An 11,056-nucleotide genomic window follows, 5' to 3' on the forward strand; every position below is an offset into this window, starting at 1 on the left:
TAGGTAACAAATGAGGCAGAAATTGCTGCTATGAGATGCAAACTAATCCATTACGTTTCTTTAAAATGTATATGTAAATATATTGGAAAGAAATGAATGAGGAATCAAATGATAAAATGATGGGTGTAAATGATTTTCTGTTTTACGATACTTGCAAGCACTTATAGATTTAAGTGCCACATAGCGCGCGCATGTGTGTGTATGTGTGTGTGTCTGTATCACAAACTAACTTTTGGTAAATGATAACTGTTTTGTAATTCTTTAGAATAAAATGGTTATTAACTAAAATATACCAATTTCTGCCTTACTGTTGATTTAAATTTTGGTTTATATGTATATATTAGCTAGCATGTCTTCTTTTACCTGCCAATAAGAAATGCAGACTGGTATAACCTTCTCAGCCAGCAGGTGCTACCTCCACCCTTCCGAGCATGCCCTTTGAGGAGATCAGAGCACAATGGGGAGTTCATGGAAAATCTGCATGCACCCCCAGGAGTTTGGAGCAAGTACATGGTACAGCCTGTGTCTTGCTCCTGAATCTTCCTAGAAATGTCTGAAAGCAGGGGGAAGGCTTGCTAGAGCAATTGTTTTTGATAGAAAAGAGAGAAGGTGGTGTCCATGGGGGAAAGAACAGGCTGTAGGATGTGGCCATTCCTGTGGTTCCAGAAGACACAGTAGAGATGTGGAAAAATGAGCAGCTGCCTGGTCAAGTGGATGCACCAACATCTTGGAGAGGAAACTGGGGGAGAAGACTGCTTCCAAGGGTCAGAAAGGGACACACTTTTCTTCTCTGAGAATCCTCATCCATGTAAGGGATTGGTTTGGGGGCATCTGAAACCCATGCTTAGCTTGTCCTTGGGACCCACCTCTAGAGGTCACCAGCAACAGATGGAATCAGTCCAAACCAGGGCAAAATCAAAAGCATATCCCCACCTCTGGAAAGTTATATAACATCTTTGCTGCCTTGATTTCTTGTCGATATTACAGCACTCGAGGAGGTAGGCTTTGACAGGATCAGAGAAAAGTGAAACACCATTTTCTCTACCCAACTCCAAGGAGCTAGAAAGGAAGAACTGATGAACAGACCAGGCCTCATCCATTTCCAAGACTCAGGAATCTGATCAAAAGGTCTTCAAGATCAGATTTTATGCATATATGTGACTGGAATTTCAAACTGTACAGGATGTTAAAAAATAATCCAAAATGACTGTTCATTTATACAATGTCAAATGTTATTAAGACATGCTCACCCAGTGGAAAAGTAAAAATGGACACAACACAGACACTGAATAGAAACAAAAAAATAAGCAAAAAAATCCATGCTTTGTTCAAAAAACTAGGGCCAAGTACCTCCTCTATGCATACCTAAACAATAATAGTAATCATTTATAGAACTCTCATTTGGCTAATTATTATGTGCTTAGTACTTTAAATTTTCCTTTCATTTTCAGAATAACATACATGAGGTACATGGGTATTTATCCCCATTGGATAGATGAGAAAACTGAGGTTAACAGTGGGCTATAACCTTCCCAATGAGGCAGAGGGTAATAAGTTTACAAAGATCAGGAGAGTTATATTTAAGAACCCAGAAAATATAAAAACAAAATAAGACAAAAATACACTTGAGAGGTACACATTAGTAAAATACTTTGGAATATGGGATGAAGACCAATTTTTATCAATTTTAAGTTACACTTAATGATGATGATTTTAGCAGAGACTGTAGAGTGAGCTACGGGATGAAGACCAAAACTTTTATCACGTTAATGTTTGAAATAGACCGCCCAACAAATGTACAATGCACATCTGTGGATAATTTTTGGTCCAATTATTTTGCATCCTAACCGGTGTTTAGTGGTGATGCAGCAGTCCATGTTCTCCTTTCTTGGTTAATGCAAATTTGATATGCTTCATTATAAGATCAGTCATGAAAAGCGTAAATGACAATTTATAGGAAAGTTTACATGTGGCAGCCCCAAATACACCACAGCAACAAAGAGACTGATGAAAAAGGTTTGGTTTCTATAGCAACTATCACATGGACCATCTGTAAGCTGAACCACAGCAATGGAAGCAAAATATGAGCACTGTTAAAGTCTGCAGTGGGTCCCTTTGTCTGTTTAAACATAATGTTAAAATTTAATATTTTTCTTCTATATGGATAAGCTTCTCCTTTTATTTGCCATTTCACAATCTGATTGCTTTTTTGTCTGAATGAGCTTGTTTTTATTGAAGCTTATAAATCTACCCTTTGCAAAAATGAATGTATTTTCCTACTGAAACTTCCATGCTTAAATGATTAAGCACAAACACAATGGATAATTGGCATAAGCAGAGAAACATGGATTGTGAAAAACTATTATATTTCAAAAAACAGATTCTATAAAATGCTATTATAAAACTACAGTTCTTTGTTTATTTAGTTTTTTTTTAATCCAACAACCTGCTTTTCATAATAGCTGTCACTAGCAAAAAGCAGAGAAGGGAAATTACAACGCAATTACTTGTTCCTTATTCATTACCATATATGTAATTATGTTGCTCACCGTTCAGTCCCTGCCAAAATCAACATCATTTACATGTACCTTAAATTTCTCTCTATACATCCATGTACACACGCATGTATGTATGTGTAAGCATGTGTATGTGTGTGCTTGTCCATTTCTATTTATCCCTTATCAACTCTTATGAGGGTACAAATTTATGGAATACAGTTAAAATAAGTACAATTAAATTAAAATAAACATTTTAATCTTGAATAAAATTGATACCTTTATAAGGAATGCTTTTCTGAGCTCATTTATGATGTTTTACTCAAAAAGACCCACAGTAAAAAAAAAAAAAAAGAAATCCAGAGACATCAAACAAAGAAAAATGGAAAATTACCATCCAAACGACAAAACTGTCTTTAGTCAGAGGGTCACACTCACTCTGTCCAGCCTGCCTTGTGGAGATGCCTTGGTTCTGGCCCCAGTGTGGCTTCTCTTCAACTCCTCTGCAATACCACTCTGTTACAAATGTGCACTTCGCAAGCATCTGCCCCACCAGGTCAACCTCCAGTTGGTTGAGTGGAACTTAGAAGGAAACAATTTTTTCCCTGAGAATTGGATCTGGATTATGTGACCCATTTTCTTGTGCCTGTACTGTACCAATGAGATGCTGCAAGATATTGCTGAAACCTGTTCTAGAGTTGAATAGTCTGAACTCTCAGAGGGCAGATGACAGACGTTTAAAGCATCAATCCAGGAATGGTTCACATAATGAAGACGCTGGGAATGAAGCTTTCCCAACATTTACTAACAGAGATGATAGGAAACAGACAATCACACTGTGTCCGACTGTCCCCTACAAAAGGGAATTTCAATGTCAAAACATCAGATTACAAAGGCAATACCTCGCAAAACAAAGACAGTAAGGGCAAAGAACTTGCCATTTCTAGAAGCAACAACATTCCGGATGGAAGTTACCACACAGGCACAACGCAGAATGGATAAACATCCCAAAATAGAACGTGAGAGTGATTCTGAACTATGGACTCCAGTACAACCTTCTCAATGCATTCTATTTGCCTTCCATTTATGGGGCAATAACTGTCTCAGGCACTATGCTAAATCCTTAATCTATATTTTAATATTTTCCTAAGTACCCATGGCTTGTGTATTATTAGCCTCACTTTACAGATGAGGAAATGATGGTTAGAAGATGGTAAGAGGCATTAACCCTTAAGCAAGTGGCAGGGCTTATTTTGGGGTCTGATTCTTTGACTCCACAGCCCCATATTCTCACCACCATAACCTTTGGTGCCTCAACAGAGATGGAGAAATTGATGTCCAGAGAGAATGTTATAAGTATGCAATCACAGTTAAAGAAGAAACCAGAAATTAGATGGGTTGTCTTTCAAAAATCATGCAAGATGATCTCAGTTTCTATTTGGCCCCACCCAAAGGCAAGTCAACAACTTGAACATAGGCAAGTTCACATTTCTGTGTTGCCAGCCAGATTTTTCACCAGCATCCTTCACCCAACAGACAATTATGCCTATTTGGGGGCTCCAAAGCACATATTCTCCCCTAAACAAACTACCACCAAAATAGGAAACCATCTAACAGTAAACTGGGAAAATTTTGGTGAAAGTATCATTCAACTAAAATTAGTATTTTAATTTCTTATTATATAGCTTAAGAGAAAAAGATTAGTCACAAGAGAGAAATTCTGAGAGTCAAAGCAGATAAGATAGATAGATAGCAGGTATCTTTCAAATTCTACCTGGCCTGTACTTATTTGAATTCCAAATTGTATAAGATGTTCAAAACATAATACTGGATCGTGTAATAGGTGAGTAGGTGAGAAATCTAACAAGGGCTGAAAGTCCTAATGAATAATCAACACAGGGGTTAGAAAAATAATATTGCTCAATACATTTTCACTGAATAAAAGATTGAATAAGATAGAAGCACATAATAACTAGCTACTTGTAGTGATTTAATAAGCAAACAACTCTTGGAAGAACATTGAAAAATGATTATCACATAAATGTTGATTGGCCAGGGCTGGGGTTGTGGTTCAGTGATAGAGCGCTTGCCTAGCACTCGAGGCCCTGGGTTCAATCCTCAGCACCACATAAAAAAAATAAAATAAAGATATTGTGCCCAACTAAAAAATAAATACTAAAAAAAATTGATTGGCCATAAAATTATAACTAATGAATATCAGCCCTACTAAACTGCAGAATCCAAACTCTTACCCTGTTGTATAGAGAGTCAGTCTGTGTAATAGAGGTGAATTTTAATGCAAAAAATACATGTAATGCATAAACCTGTTGTTTCAATTACTGTTTTCCTCACCTCTTAAACTGTCCCTACTTAAGAAACAACAAATAATTGCCACTTGACAAAGAATATTATTATAAAATTAATGCATTCAATAAAGTTATGACTTTTTTAAGGGTATCACAATACTAAATTCTTCAATTTGCTAAATATTAGGGGAAAATAGTAGACTAATTCAATTAAATAGGTATAATAAAAATCAAATACTATTGGAAACATTCCTAGTATTTGTAAAAACAAAGAATCATTTTCATTAGGAATTTTAAATTTTATTATTTTAAAATATTTATGCTCATTCTTATGTATTTTTTAAAACTTCCCCCTCCTTTTATTCATGAAAAGCATGCATTCAAATTTCAGGAAGGTCATATGTTTAACAATGATTATACAAAGTAGAATAAATTTTTAAAGTCAGTAAGGTACATGTTGCATAGGTCAAGATATTCTCAATTGTTACTTCCATGATGAAAATTTTCAACATAGCAAGTTTTTTATTGTTTTTATTTTTTGGTACCAGAGATTAAAGCCAGGGGTTCTCAACCACTGAACCATGTCCCCAGCCCTTTTATATATGTATCTATAATATATATAAACTATACATTTATTTAGCACATGTTTTATTTAGTGTCTATATGTGTGTACAGCACACGTATATGTTGTTTGTGTGTGTATGTTGCTTAGGGATTCAATTAGTTGCTGAAGCTGGCTTTGAACTCGCGATCTTAACAGCAAAATTTTTAAAAATAAAATCAATGTGTACAAAAAGAGGTCTAAGTTACAGAGATTTTGCAGTAGTAAAACTTAATGCCACTAAATGCAAATGATTACAGTGGCCTTTGACTTTTTAGTATTTTATCATTTATTTAGTGTTTTAAATAACTGAAGAAACTGTAGTATTTTCAGTAACAATACTTTTAAATGTTGCCTGCTCAAAAATGCCTTTGTAAACACAATCTAAGTACTCTATTTGAAAAGCCATTATTTTCTCACTTCCCTTTTTAGTCATCTTTGTTTGCAATGATACACACACGTCTCCTATCCAACCATCCACACATCTGTTGCGTCTAACTTCCAATGTACTCAGAGCCCTACCACTTCTCTCTTCAACCCTTCCCACAACTTCCCATTGCAAGCCACCATGACCAGTGCTACTCAACAGCCTCCTGCTGTCATCCTTCCTGTCTTGCTCCCCAAAAGTTGCCTTAGGCAGAGGTCAAAGTGATTGTCAAAATGTAAATCAATTCAGGTCCTTCAAAGGCATTCTAAGTCATGAAGACCTTTCAGTCTGTTTCCACACAACCTGATGCATTCAAAACCAGTAATCTGAAATCTGCGTACACATGGAGTCAGAATCCTATCATTTGGGGTAACTTAACATGATGGGAATTTATATACAACTGTTCCTTTCTACATAAAACCTTTGTCCTAACTGCTCTGTAATTTATCAAGCTATTATATTTTGCTTAGGCCACCCAAAATACAGCCTGGGTGAAGCTGATGATTAAAGGCAATCGACATGGAGAGTAGGTACAGGGAGACCAGCACATTCTGAAACGTTTTGACATCAGGCTGCTAACCAAAACACCCCCAGTCTTTTCTAAAATGAGGATGGCCTTTTATCTGTTGGTACTCAGAGTTTGTTCAAACAGGAAGCTTTGAACTCTTGCGCTGGGCACACTTCCCGGGAGTTCCACATATCTTCCTGTGGCAGTTGGCCAACTAATGACTGCTCAAGGATGAGGCTGGGGTTTGTTTGAAGTGCTCTGTGTGTCTTGGCGGCTTGCTCTCCGCCATGTTTTGAGCTTTCTTTTCAGCCCATCTGAAATCTTTCTTCTGGAAACTCTTTTGGCCCATGAACTAGAGCTCAGGTTCCAATTCTACCACTTTGCTTTCCTTAATCATTGCTAAAAATTCCAGAGAGAATAACAGCTGGGTTTCCACATGAAATTAAGTGCCTGTGATAAACTGTCTTGCTCCATGGTTAAATATTTCCTTTTAAAACAGAACATATCCTGAAGGTCATGATCATCAGACTCTATACTTCAAAATTACAGAGGGGTCTCAGCCAAAAGAAATGGGGGTTGAGGATTCCACTCGAAAACTACAATACTGACTTTTACCAACAAATGACATTTGAAAAAATATAGACGTAAAAGGCAAGATTGAGTAACATTACTTAGGGCATTCTTTCTCTTGAAAACCTCAAGATGCCAACTATTTTATAGCATTTTTAATAGCATTCCTCACACATCAGGATTTGACCAACTCTCAACTATAAGGAATTCACTTGCTGCCTCTATGTTTTCACCGAATTAGTGTCACAAAGGAGGCCCCAGCCGTCAAAGATTCCCTTGTCAAAAACAACTTCGTTATACCATCTACCAGTCCAGTATTTGTTTGGATCAATGAGATTATCTTTTAAGATGCAAATAGCTTGTCAGTGGAATAAACAACGAAATTTGTATCAACAGTGTCTACAGACTAAGTACACTCAGCAGATTCAGATGCTCTAGAAAAAAAGTTTATGATAGGAAGGTGGAGGTGGCAGAGAACAAGATGGAAAAGCAGGTTTGAGTCTGACCAACCAGGGAGCAGGAAGACCCATGAGGTTTTGACTGGTCTCAGATGTATCCACATTTCTGTTTCCTTATGAAAAGCTTCCAGAATGAGGAAAGGAAGCTTTAGGAGGCCGAAGGGGAGGGTGAGCCATTCTAAGGCAGTCTCTTTGCCTTGAAATTTTCCTAGGACCTGGGATCTCCCGTTACTATCACAGAAAAATGTCCTCCATGGTTGTTTTCTAGAATCCAAGAAGTTATCCTTCATGTCTCAATAACTGACATAGAACTTCCTAAAGTTCATTGAAAAGGTGTGATGTGGGCAAAGGAGAGTGAGTGAGTCATGTGACCCCCTGGGGGATGAACCTTCCAGGCAGAGGAAGTGAATACATACAGCAAGCAATGGTACACCCAGGAGGACAGAGGAACAGAGAGATTGTGCTTAAGAAGGAAGGTCGGATCTTAAGAGTGTCCTGGATACAATGTTGAGGGCTTGTGTTTTATTGAGTGAGATGGGAAGCATTGGAGGGTTTTTTTGAGTGGTGAAATGTTATGTTATGACATAGATTTAAGAAGACGCATTTATGTATTCTTGGCCAAGAAAAGAGGGAAGAGAGAATATGAGGGGAATAAGGCAGGCGTGGAAGTCAGGGAGGGTGGTTGAGAATTGAATACCTCAATGAAACCCGTGAGGGCTAGTGGAACTACCTGAGAAAGCTGAAATTCAGGGAAAGCGCAGTCAGAGAGTGTAACAGCTGGATATAAGGTATTGTGAAGGAGCCAGGTCCAGTGGGACAGTAACTGGCGGTGGACACAAGAGTGAAAGGTGAGAACGATGAACAGGATTCCTGTGGCCCAAGGACTGAGAGCTTAGGCTATAGACCCTCAGGCTGCTTATGTGGGGCGTGAAGGCAGCTGGGATTCTAAGCTTTAACATCACAGCATTTGGATTTATAGAAACAACCAACAATTAAATAAGTGATGACTAGCAGTGACATTTGCCGTGTGATACTGAGTAACAATCGGTTAAGAATTCCTTTGTTTGACTAAGGCAATTCAGGGTTCATATCCATCCAAACAGTACTATGTGTCATGTCACAGTGGCAATGGGACAGTTGGATTCAGAAGTGGATCTGACCCACCATTTCTCACCCATGTGGCCTACCTTCTCCAAGAGTCTTTTCCTTATTTGCCAAGTGGAGACAGTAATGTTGACCTTACATGATTGTTGAAACTGTCAGACACTATTGCATATAGAAAATGGCCACCTAAGATGATCTGTCTGGAACCTCTTCTTTCCTTTCAATCTGTGCCTTTCCTTGCCAGATCTATATGAGAACTACCATGTTGATAAAATATGACCCCCACCACAACCCACCCTCCCTTCTTGGTCCCAGTTGGTAAGTTCCAATGTGGACATCTGACCCAAGTAAAGCCAGTATGCTGTTCTTCAGCATTTTGTGCTTCGACCAAAATGAGCACAGTTAGTCTTTCTCCCATGGTTGAAAAATCCCAAATTGTCAACTAAAAAAGGTGTTAGATTCTTTGAGAGAAGTAGAGCTCATTTATTACACAGGAACCAGAAATCTCTCCCTCTGCCTAAACAGCAGGGCTGGATTTCTTAAAACAATCATCCAACAGCATGAGTTAAGAGCAGAGTACCTGGCACAGTCTCTAGGTCTTATAATTGCTTTTACTTTTTTCAGGTATCGTTATGTAGATTAGAAACTAAGCACCACAAATCACCTCTGTGCTTGGTGGAGTAGTGGTGCATATCTGTAATCCTAGTGGCTGGGGAGGCTGAGACAAGAGGATTGCAAGTTTAAAGCCAGGCTCAGCAATTTAGCAAGGCCCTAAGCAACTCGGTGAGACCCTGTCTTTAAATAAATAAAATATAAAAAAGGGCTGGGGTAAATGGCTCAAGGTGAAGTGCCCCTGAGTTCCATTCCTGGAACCCTCCCCTCAAAAAAAAAATCACCCCTGTGACTTATTAGACACTAATGTGGAGTGTACATGCAACTGTGTGCATGAGCAGATGGAGAAAGAGATGGAGAGAAAGAACAAGAAAGCAGGCACAGGGGAAGGGCAAGACAGCAAGAAATAGCAAATGAGGTACCAGCTAAAGGATAAACAAGTCCATACAGCCCTCCCCAAGGAACCTGAATGTGCTTCTCATCTCTACCCTCTTCTCTGAGTTGAAGTCTCAAGTGCTCCTGGGAAGAAACAATGAAAATATCAGATTTCTTAAAGCCAGAAGGAAAGGAGCGAAGAAACGTGGTGATCCGGAGCTGGAGCACAGCCACGAGGAGCCGGGGAACGGGGGAGGGTGGCTGTTCCGCTGAGGAGCGTACCTTATAATTCAAAATCCTTAGTCACCAGACTCTGAGAACAGATAACGGGAGTGGGAGGAAGTCCCAAGGAGCAGCAGTTGGGGAAGCATTTAATAAAACTCTGCAGTTCTGAAGCATCCATTGCAGAGCTCTCGACAGATTCCGAGCCTCGTGCAACCTCCAGGAAAACCCAAGGACCAGCTCGTGGCCGGACGCACGCATCTGTCATGGTCGCGTGCAGCGCGGATAAGATCCACACCCAACTGAGGGAGGCTTTGAACGTGGGAGACTAATTTTAAATATTACCTACCCCCGGGCAGGATCATATTGGATCCTCATAGACATGGTTCAAGGGAGCTCCATTCTGAGAGTGACCACTGCCTATCTCCGCAGCCTCTGTCCAACCCTGGCTCCCTGTGCCCCCAGCCTCAAGACCCTCATCGCTCTGACCACGAATTCAAGAAAAATTGCATTTTTTAAAGTGGCTTTCTAAGAGGACACATAAACAAAAACAAATGTGGATGCTGAAATTTCCTGCCATACTCAGGTTACAAGCACACCTATGATTTAGTGTACATGTGAAATTTATACCTTTTTGTCAAAATAAAGACTCCAAGTTTAGAAAATATGTACAGAGAAGTTCACAGAGCCTTAAAAATTTACTACCAAACCCCCTCAAAGTTTGTGATCCAGTTTTAAGTTTAGGGAACCATTGATCATTTTATTATTTTTACCTCAATCTAGTTTCTTGCTCCTACTTAAAAAAAAATTATTAGTGTAGTATAGTTATACATAATAGTGGGGTTCATTTTGACATATTAAAAAATGCATGTAACAGTTTTTAACACCACTTATTTCTTGCTGATGCTCTGTAGCATGAACTGGTTTGGTGAGGGTGGAAATAGAAGTAGCCACACTAGAGTATCTAGCACAGTCCCTGAAGCTGAAGGTGAATGTGCCACAGGACCAGGAATGGGAGGGGAGTGAGGGTGAGAAGACCCAGGAAAGGAGGAAGGGAGAATCAGGCAGGTCCTCTTGGCTCCTAGGGAAGGAATTTGAGAATCAAGAGAGAGAAAAGAAACAGTGGTTCCAAATGTAAGCCACTTAAAGATTTACGTCTTTAGGTCCCAAGCATCCTAATCAGAACTACTGTAATGTGGCAAAAAAGATAATGTATACAGTGGATTAAATGAAAGTCTCTAGAAGGAACGCTTAGCCCTCTTGAACTGGGATTTGTAATTAGAAGCCTTGGGCCCTGTTTGAACCCTTGCAGGCCTGGAAGCCCACATTTTCCTGGCCTTCTGTTTGGTTGTTTGTAAACTGACAGGTGGGTCAAGAG

This window comes from Spermophilus citellus (genome assembly GCF_964194105.1).
Source record: "Spermophilus citellus genome assembly, contig: SCAFFOLD_130, whole genome shotgun sequence".
Classification (NCBI taxonomy): Eukaryota; Metazoa; Chordata; class Mammalia; order Rodentia; family Sciuridae; genus Spermophilus; species Spermophilus citellus.